The sequence below is a fragment of the Delphinus delphis genome, chromosome 6, assembly GCF_949987515.2.
Source record: "Delphinus delphis chromosome 6, mDelDel1.2, whole genome shotgun sequence".
Lineage (NCBI taxonomy): Eukaryota > Metazoa > Chordata > Mammalia > Artiodactyla > Delphinidae > Delphinus > Delphinus delphis.
This window is the reverse complement of record NC_082688.1, coordinates 97081129-97090535: the sequence shown is the minus strand read 5'-3', so window position 1 is coordinate 97090535 and position 9407 is coordinate 97081129. Positions and strand designations below refer to the sequence as shown.

The following is a 9407-nucleotide window of genomic DNA, read 5'->3' as shown; positions in this document are numbered from 1 at the left end:
AATTTAATGAGTTGATTAACTGGGCCTTTATACTTAACTCAATAAAAAACTAAGCAGATGTAAGTTTAAAAAAATTACTTGTAGCTTTATATCTTAATAACTGGCACAGTTTGTCCTCAGACATTATTCTTATTCTTTTTCAGAGTCCTTATTTATTTTTCATGTGGCAGGTGGATTCTTAACCACTGTGCCACCAGGGAAGTCCCTGAGTCATTTGATTTTAATAGGTGAGTTTGTAACAAACATTTGCACTTCCTGAAGTTACAACATGAAGATAGACTTCTAGTTAGTTAAACAAGTATTTCTGTAAAATATTCAAACTTTTACAGTGTGGAAAGTATGACACAGCAGTTCTAAAATTTTTACCCAAGAGTATTAAAGAACAATATTGATGTATTTGAATACAAGAATTCTGAGGCATATTCCTGTTCAGTTTTCTCATGTTTAGAACAAAGCTAAATGTTTAAAGCATCTCTTAAATTAGCTGTGAAAATATCTGACATAGACATACTTGTTAGCATATATATTTATATTGATAGATTTAATTTTTGATGTATTTTAAATTCCACAATATTCTTTTTAAAAAAATCAAAATATAACATGAATTTGGCTAAAAACTCAATTCTCTGCCCCAGAGACAACAACTTCGAATCATTTCTTTTTTTTTTCTTTTTTTTTTTTAGGGTAAGAAGTGGTTTTATTTAGAGAGAAACACACTCCACAGAGTAAGGGCCATCTCAGAAGGTGAGAGGCCTGAATCGTTTCTATCTTTAGTTTTTAAAATTTTTCAAATTTCTAAACAATAACTTTACTCACTTATTTCTTTACTAATTTTAGACATTATCAGTCAATAATGTGACAGATGAGGGTTTTGTTCATTTACACACACATCATTAGTCCCACTCTTTACTCCCAATACCATTATTCCACTGTATTTAGTCTTTCTATTGGTTACTTTTGTTGCTCTTATTAAAGTACTTAAATCTCTTGACTAAGTTGCTTATTGCTGTACAACAAATTACACTAAAAGTTAGTGACTTACAACAGCAATAAATGCTTATTACCTCACAGTTTCTGTGGGTCAGGAATTTGGAAGCAAATTAGCTGTGTGTGTGGTCCTGGCTCATGAGATTTTAGTCAAGTCATCAGCTGGAGCTGCAGTCATCTGAGAACTTGACTGGGGCTGAAGAATTTGCTTCCCAACGGCTCACTCACATGGATGTTGAGTTGGTGCTGACTGTTGGTGTTGACTTTGTTCCTTGCCATCTGCACTTCTCCACAGGGCAACTTAAGTTCTTCACTACCAGACATTGGCTGCCCCCAGAGCAAGTGTTCCAAGAAAGAGCCAGGTGAAAGCTTCCATGTGCTTTATGGCCTAGCCTCAAAAGTCACACACCACCATTTCTGTAATAGCCTCTGGATTATAGAGCTTGCATGAGGGGACTACACAAGGTCAAGGATAACAGAAATGGGGTCATCTTCTTCCCTCTGGCCTCCGTGATTCACATCTAACCCGCCCCCACCCCCCAAAAAATACACTTACCTCTTCTCAAGATGTCACACGAGTCTTATCCTTCATAGCTTCTACTGAAAGTCTGGGACCTTGCCATCTAAATTAGTGTAAGTGTAGGTGTGATTACTTGAGTATAGGTACTGTACAGATCCTGTTAACCTGAACACCTGTAAACTAAAGAGACGTGTTATCTGCCCCACACGTTCAACATACAGTAGTGGGACAGACACAGGATAAACCATTATAGACAGTTCCATTTAAAAGTGGAGTAAAAGTGATCACTTGTCCATATCAATTCTGAAATCCAGTTGGAATTCTCTTGATTGGAAAGTGTCTTGACTCAGTCTTACTCCTTCCCTGGAATAGTTCTCATATCTCTGCCTTCTGGGCTACTGTTGCCATCCTTTGAGTCACCCTACCTTTTCTATGAACAGTTGCCTGTGTTTGCTTGCTTCCTGCCTGTAAGTTTGTGGGTCCAGTGCTTCTTTCTTTTCATATGTTTCTGTCCCTTTCAGTCCAAGCTAGCAATATTTCTTCCAGTATAGTTTTCTTTGGGGGGATTTACTCCATTAAGCAGAAATGCACACATAGGGTTTCTTTATGATAACCCCTTCATCTTGATCTTCAGCTAAGACTGTTGAGAAAGAGCACCCTTAAGCTTCTTAGAAAGCTCTATTGTTCTTAGATCTTTTTGAGGTATTAATAAAAGATTTTATAGCCACACCCTTGACTTCACCTTTTTCCTGACAGTGCCCAGGATTTTATATTCTACTAAAAACCATATCTTAATTTTAGTGTTGTTTCCTACCTGGAGAGACTGGAAAAATTTTTACAGCTGGCTTCATCAAGTCCTGGCTTCTTACTGTATAAAAATTATTTCTCCAGCTTATCTCTTTCCTCTTGTGTTTCAATATAAGCTGCAAGAAGAAACCAGGTGGCACCATCCACCCACCTGTGTGGAGATCTTCACTAGATCACCCAGTTCATTAGGTACATTTTTTATTTTCCATGTTACTTCAGGCAGCGGTATTGCTACGTTCTGTCTCTACATAACAAGGATTCCCTTTCTCTGGTATTCAGTTACATTTTTCTTAGTTTTATTTAACCTCTCACCAGCAGCCTCTTCTAAGGCCATCCAGGTTCTACGAAAAGTCACTTCAAGGCACTTTAGGTTTTCACTAACACTTTTTTTTTTCAGCTTCCACCCACTGCCCAGTTCCCAAGCCACTCCCACACTTCAGTTTTTGTTATAACATCACTTCACTTCTAGTACTAAAATCTGTGTCAGTTATCTATTGTTGCTTAAATAATCACTCTAAAACTTAGCTGTTTAAAACAGCAACAAACATTTTTTATCTTACACAGTTTCTTTGGATCAGAATTTAGGAGAGGATTAGCTAGGTGGTTCTGATATAGGTTCTCTCATGAAGTTGCTGATGAGATGCTAACCAGGGCTGTAGCCATCCAAAGGCATCCACTTCCAAGAACGGCTCATTCACATGGATTGCAAGTTGGTACTAGCAGTGGGCAGGAAGCCTCAGATCCTCATCACATAGACATCCACAAGACTATACCAGTGTCCTCATTACCTGGCATACACCAGGAGCAAGTGATCCAAGAGAGAAAGCCCCATGGAAACTACAGTGTCTCATAAGAACTAGCTTTGGAATCACACACCATCATTTCTGCAAGATCTTCCTGGTCATACACTTATATCAGTCATACTAAATATAGGAAAGGACCATACAAGGGCATGAGTACCAAGTGTCAGGGATCACTGGCTGCCAATTTGGAGGCTGGGTACTGTGCCTCTCTTTCTTACTCATCATGTACAGGCTGCATCTCCTAGATTGCCAGTTAGTAAAATAAAGATACTAGCTCCTCTAGTATACTTGCCCCTCATATCTCTATCACTACCAACCCTTTCCACAACCCAGCTGTTGCCAGCTGTCATTTACTTATTCATTTATTGCTAAAGTTAAGAATATTTACATTCTATTCTGAAACCATAGTTCATATCTATGCTTTGTCTCAGTTAATTCTAGAAACTAAAATCAGTAAATAGTATTTATATTCTTATAGCTTTATAAATAATGTAAAGAGCCAAGTAGTGAGCAATGATATTGCTTCTTTCCTTTTTGTTCCAAAGTCGAATTCCTATGCCATATAAAGAATAATGTTTAAATTAATTATATTTCCTTCTAATTCAACAGTTGCTCGAATTTATTTATTATGCCATTTTAAATTTCTTTTCTATTTAAACCACGTCTTTCTGTGCAATTTTTATTTCCCTGGAGTTTGATGATCCATGTTTTTTATCATTGGTAGAAGAAACCTATGCCTTTTAAATACCTCCTAGTCCTTACCTTTTCTATCTATTAATTATTTACTAAGTCAGTCTGATTTTTTTTTTAATTTGACCACACCATGCAGCTTGTGGGATCTTATTTCCCCAAACAGGGGTTGAAACTGTGCCCTCATCAGTGAAAGCACAGAGCCTTAACCACTGGACTGCCTAGACCACCAGGGAATTCCCAGTCTGATTTTTCTATTGCTATGAATATATCTATTCAGTGCTTTCAGCCTCATAGAACAAAAAACACAACTCAAACTGGCCTAAATAATAACTGAAAATCCAAGATAGGATGGATTTCAGAGTTGGTTGATCTGGTTGCCTCATGAATGGAGGGTAGCTACCTTCACTTAGGGGTACCTACTTCCTCATTCATGACTGGTGGAGACAGAGAGTTACTTCCAGAAACCTTTCCAGTATAATAAGAAGAAACATTCTCAGATCCCCCTCACAAATCTTTCCTGCTGCTTCAATGATCATTCTTGAGTCTGTCACTCAGGAGGAGATTTACTCTGATTGGCGTATGCCAATAAGAGTCTGTTCCTAATGCTGGAGGTGAGGCCAGTGTCCTCTAAATCATACGAGCTAAATGGAAATCTAGAAACTTGAATATCAGGTTTCTCTTGGGAAAATAGAGGGATTTGTGAATTCTGGGTAGGCAACTAACTATACATTTTTAAAAGGATGGCTTTTTAGGTTTGGGGGTTTTACAATGATGTTTTAGAGTATAGTTCTTTTTCCCTTATCTTACTTGGCATGCAACAGTCTATTTCAGTTTGAAGTCTTGTGTTTTCTTTCAGCTACAAAATTTTTCATATGTTATTTCTTTGATAATTTCTCTTCCATGATTTTTCTCTATCTAGTCTTTAGGTCAGTTATCTCATTTGTCTTTGTGAAGTAATGACAGCCTCTACTGAATCCCAAGTTTGTTTGTTTGTTTGTTTTTAGATATTTCAGATACAACTTGATTCTGCTTCTAAATGAAAAAGAATGGAAATGACAGTAACAAACAAGATTTCACCACTGAATACTGTAATGTGACTGTAGCAGTCTTATATGTGAAACTCAAGAAGGAAACAGCTGTGTTCCAAAACAGCTAAATATGCAGGTCTGAAAAAATGAAGGCATTTTGTTTAACTGCCACATTCACTCCAAAGCCCATTCATCTCCTTCAGCAACCCAAAGATTAAGCACACGTTCTGCTTAGCTATATAAAAAAGTGGCAAACATGCTGCACCACTGACATCACAGGACAGTTGACTGTAAACTAGACTTCTGATGCTGGGCTTCAGCTTCATTTTCTCACAGGTCATCATCTTCATCCAAGAAAGCAGTTGTCTGCAAAACCTCTAGCTCATGCTCACACTGCACTGCCAAGGCTGGGTCCGTGACCACCTCTGGTGGGTCAAGAGCAGGCATGGCGATGAACTCCAAGTTAGGGTCTTTGATCAGTTTCAGAAGAAGGGCTTTTCAAAGTTGTAATTATTTTTGGCAGAAATGTCATAGTGCTGAGGATACTTCTTTTGGTGGAAGACAATTGATTTTGCTTTAACTTTTCTGTCCTTAACATCCATTTTGTTGTCACACAACACAATTGGGATGGTTTCACATACTCATACCAGATCTCTATGTCCATGAGGCACATTCTTGTAACTTTTTTTTTTCTTGTAACTCTTCGTGTTACATCAAACATTATGATGATGCACTGAGGTTGGATATAATAACCATCTCTCAGTCTACCAAATTTCTCCTGACCAGCTGTATTCCATGCATTGAACTTAATAGGTCTTCTGTTGGTATGGAACACAATGGGATGGTCCTCAACACCCAAGGTAGCTATATACTTCTCAAATTCACCAGTGAGATGACATTCCTCAAATGTAGTTTTTCCAGTACCGCCATCACCAATCAATACATGTTTGAACTGAACTTGGGGTTCTCCTTGGGCAGCCATCCTGATGTTACTTCCAGAAGCGTCTCCACATCCGTCTGACTGAAGGCTCTGGATCCCAAGTTTCGATCCTTAGTTTCAATAAATATATTCATCTTTTCATTAACTTACTCATTGAATTATTTATTGAAACTTTATTAAATATTATAAAACAGGCACTGAGCTATGTGGTAAAGATACAAATATAAGTAAGATATTTTCCCTGCTCTTAAAGGACACCTGTCTAGTGGGGAAGATACACTGATGTATACAGTGCTGTAGTTGAAATACGTGCAGAATAGAATTGGAGTCCAAAGAGGAAATAGACTATTTAATTGGATAGCAGACAGAAAAGACTTCATAGAGAAGGTAATACTTAAGCTGCATCTTGAAAGATGAGCAAATACTCACCAGGTCAGTAGTGGGCAAGGAGTCAGGGCTTTCCAGGCAGGAGAAGCAAAGTAACATGATGTTCTCAGAGACATTTCAAGAAGTTGGAAAGGGATTGATTGTAGAACTGTGGTATAGAATAAGAAGGGAGAAGTAAGTAGGACCCAAATCATGGAGGACTTTATATGCCAGGCCACAGAGTTTGGACTTTATCCTGTAGGTAAAAGTGTTTTAATTAGCAGAGTGGCATGGTCATAATTATGTGCTCAGATACACCACACTGGTTATGATGCAGAAAGTGGATGGAGACATTAGACCCTGGGAAACCAGTTACATTGCTATCATTACAGATCAAGTGAGGGATGATGATTACATGATCTTATAGATCAGAATATGTCACCTGAAAATATGTCACTCTGGCATAATGATTATTTTGAGGTGAAAGCAATTGAGAAAAAGAGCACAGGACGAGCTCTCTACCTTCCTACTATGTACCTGAAAGCAAGATAACAAATTCCCTTTGTGAAGATGTCCTCCTTCCCCTTTATATACCAGGGAGAGAATAGCAATCTTATCACCAGAGATGAGATGGCACTGAGAGTCCACTAACTTGTCATTATCCACTTTTAGCTTCCCATATATTTGCCTTTCTACAATTTGCCACCCCTAGAAGCTTAAAGTTCCGTTTCTTCATCTTGTCCCTTCTCTTTATAAATTTATTTATTTATTTATTTTTGGCTGTGTTGGGTCTTCGTTTCTGTGCGAGGGCTTTCTCTAGTTGCGGCGAGCGGGGGCCACTCTTCATCGCGGTGCGCGGGCCTCTCACTGTCGCGGCCTTCTCCTGTTGCAGAGCACAGGCTCCAGTCGCGCAGGCTCAGTAGCTGTGGTGCACGGGCTTAGTTGCTCCGCGGCATGTGGGATCTTCCCAGACCGGGGCTCGAACCCGTGTTCCCTGCATTGGCAGGCAGACTCTCAACCACTGCGCCACCAGGGAAGCCCTTGTCCCTTCTCTTTAAGTGTATCCTCCTTCATCCAAATGATACCAAAGCCTCCAAGATTAGCCATTTCTTTGGAATTATTCTCTTCTTTCTATGAAGACCGCCACACCCTGCTCCATGCCACATAAAAATTTTATCATCAGATAAATGTGTATGCCTTTTTTGCTGTTACTCTTTCACTTGTCAGTTTATTTCATACATCCAGCTGGAGAATCTAAGAGGGTAGAGGAGAAATTTCTTCCCCTCCAGTCTGAAGTCATAGACAAAAGGATGAAGAAATATGAATGATGTGATAGAGGTTGCATTAACGAAGCTTGACTAGATGTGCATTAATGAAGCTTGACTAGATGTGAATGAGGGGATGGAGTAAAGTACTACCCAGAGTGGCAATCGAGTTCCTGGATGGGTAAATAGCTGGGCATTGATGCCATCCACCGAGGTATCAAACATAGCAGCAGGAAGAGCAACAAAACATTTCAAGAGAAGACAATGTGGTTTTCATACCGGACAGGGTTCTGGGCCTTCCCCAATAAATAGAAATTGACTAGAGGCCAGAAAAGAAATTCAGGCAAGTTTTATTGGGGCCCCTGCTGTAGCAGTGGGGAGAGAAAAAAAGTAACAAGTTCTTGCTCTTTCCCCGAGAGGTAGCAAGCTCTTTCCTAATATGGGGTGTAGGTAGTGGTGTGTCCAGGAGTAGGGTCGGAGAGGCAGCTTAGGTTTTTTCCGAACTTTTTTATTTTTTCAACATCTTTATTGTAGAATAATTGCTTTACAATGGTGTGTTAGTTTTTGCTTTATAACAAAGTGAATCAGCTACACATATACATTTATCTCCATATCTCCTCCCTCTTGCACCTCCCTCCCATCTTCCCTATCCCACCCCACTAGGTGGTCACAAAGCACCAAGTTGATCTCCCTGTGCTATGCAGCTGCTTCCCACTAGCTATCTATTTTACATTTGGTAGTGTATATATGTCCATGCCATTCTCTCACTTCGTCCCAGCTTACCCTTCCCACTCCCCCAGTCCTCAAGTCCATTTTCTACGTCTGCATATTTATTCCTGTCCTGCCCCTACATTCTTCAGAACGATTTATCTATTTGTTTATTTATTTACTTAGACTCCATATATATGTGTTAGCATACGGTATTTGTTTTTCTCTTTCTGACTTACTTCACTCTGTATGACAGATTCTAGGACCATCCAGCTAACTACAAATAACTCAATTTTGTTTCTTTTCATGGCTGAGTAAATTCCATTGTAAATAGAGCTGCAATTAACATTGTGGTACATGAATCTTTTTGAATTATATGTTTTTCAGGGTATATGCCCAGTAGTGAGATTGCTGGGTCATATGGTAGTTCTATTTTTAGTATTTTAAGGAACCTCCATACTGTTCTCCATAGTGACTATATCAATTAACATTCCCACCAGCAGTGTAAGAGGGTTCCTTTTTTCCAGATCCTCTCCAGCATTTATTGTCTGTAGATTTTCTGATGATGGCCATTCTGACTGGTGTGAGGTGATACCTCATTGTAGTTTTGATTTGCATTTCTTTAATGATTAGTGATGTTGAGATCCTTTCATGTGTTTGTTGGCCATCTGTATATCTGCTTTGGAGAAGTATCTATTTAGCTCTTCTGCCCATTTCTGGATTGGGCTGTTTGTTTTTTTGATATTGAGCTGCATGAGCTGCTGGTAAATTTTGGAGATTAATCCTTTGTCAGTTGCTTCATTTGCAAATATTTTCTCCCATTCTGGGGGTTGTCTTTCACCTTGTTTATGGTTTCCTTTGCTGTGCAAAAGCTTTGAAGTTTCATTAGGTCCCATTTGTTTATTTTTGTTTTTATTTCCATTTCTCTAGGAGGTGGGTCAAAAAGGATCTTGCTGTGATTTATGTCATAGAGTGTTCTGCCTATGTTTTTCTTTAAGCGTTTTAAAGTGTCTGGCTTTACATTTAGGTCTTCAATCCATTTTGAGTTTATTTTTGTGTATGGTGTTAGAGAGTGTTCTAATTTCATTCTTTTACATGTAGTTGTCCAGTTTTCCCAGCACCACTTATTAAAGAGGCTGTCTTTTCTCCTTTGTATATTCTTGCCTCCTTTATAAAAAATAAACTGACCATATGTGCGTGGGTTTATCTCTAGACTTTCTATCCTGTTCCATTGATCTATATTTATGTTTTTGTGCCAGTACCATCCTGTCTTGATTACTGTAGCTTTGT

The 9407-nt window shown here is 38.8% G+C and overlaps 1 pseudogene; it reads right to left on the bottom strand.

Annotated features, from left to right (window-relative positions):
* Positions 1–5168: 5168 nt before the first annotated feature.
* Positions 5169–5856, bottom strand: LOC132426759 (GTP-binding nuclear protein Ran-like; annotated as a pseudogene).
* Between the last annotated feature and the right edge of the window lie 3551 nt (positions 5857–9407).